Below are 1,477 nucleotides of genomic sequence, written 5' to 3'. Positions count from 1 at the left end.
ATTTTTCCCATTTTTTTCTTCTTTATTCTTTTTCTCTACCTTTTTTCTCTATTGCCCTCTCCTCAGATATTTCATGTTTCTTTTTTCTTTTTATTCTTTTTCCCTTTTTTCTTTTTTTAGTTACTTTTCCAATGTGATTACTTGGTATAGTTCTTTGTCCATTTACTTTAACTTTTTTGATGGTTGTTAAATTGTTATTTTTGTCTAACTGAGTGGAAGATAGCAAAAGTCCCCATATGGCACAAACTACACCCACAGCTCCTGCTGGTTCACTTACTGAGTGATAGCCACCTATTCCTTCTCCATCAATGGGCCAATTATCATTGGCCACCAAGAAGAGACTGAATCACCCTTGGCTGCTCTTCACAGTTAACAGAGATCTAAATACAATGCCACAATGTCTCAGAGACAACAGATCATCATAGTCCACACAAAGAAGCAAGATAAAGTGATAGAAACAAGGGAGCAGGATACAGACACAGAGCACATCCCTGAGGAAGAAACAGTATTGGAACTCTCTAATAAGGAATTCAAAAAATTATGTTAAGGCATCTTCAAATGATTGACAGACAGACCAAAGAGAACACAGGAAAAACCCTAGAAGAATTTTGGAAGAAAATACAAGAACACAATGACAAGATAAATAAAAAAAAAATAGAAATTATTTATCTACAGTTAAAAATCCAGAAGATTAAAAGTAAATTGTCAGAAATAGATAACACATGAAAGGGCAAAGAAGTAGAAATGATGAAATGGAAGACAGAATTAATGAGACTGATGACAAATACCTGGATACCTCTCTGTAAAGGGATTAATCAGAAAAATGATTAAAACAAAATGAAGATAGCCTAAGGTTCATTTGGGATACCATCAAAAGGAATAATATGCATGTCATTGGAATTCCAGAACAGGAAGAAAAAAATAAAACCACTGAGAAAATTGCCCAAGATTTGTTGGAGGAGAACTTCCCTGATATGATGAAAGATGAAAATATATCTGTTCAAGAAGTCCAACAAACCTCAAGCAGGATAGACACCAAAAGAAAATCATCAAGACACATCATAATCAAACTCATCAAAACCAAGAGAAAGAAAGAATCCTGAAAGCAGCACGGGAAAAACAACAACAAAAATTTACTTAAAAAGAAAAACCAGTAAGAATAAGCTCTGATTCTCAGCAGAAACCATGCAAGTGAGAAGGCAATGGGATGGTATATATAAAACCCTGAAACAGAAAAAAATTTCAACCAACAATTATATACCTTGCAAAATTGCCCTTCAAATATGATGGTGAAATTAGGAGATTTCCAGATAAGCAGAAGCTAAGGGAATTTGTTAAAACAAGACCAACCTTACAAGAGATGCTAAAGGAAGTCCTTTGAACAGAGAACCAAAAATAGCAAAGAAAAACTTACCATTAATACACAAGATGACATAACCCAGAAACCACAGCTATTAACATATCCAAAGTAAAATGA

This window comes from Orycteropus afer, unplaced genomic scaffold (genome assembly GCF_000298275.1).
Source record: "Orycteropus afer afer isolate SDZICR_OR568_19922 unplaced genomic scaffold, OryAfe1.0 scaffold00782, whole genome shotgun sequence".
Classification (NCBI taxonomy): domain Eukaryota; kingdom Metazoa; phylum Chordata; class Mammalia; order Tubulidentata; family Orycteropodidae; genus Orycteropus; species Orycteropus afer.
This window is presented reverse-complemented; position numbering follows the sequence as displayed.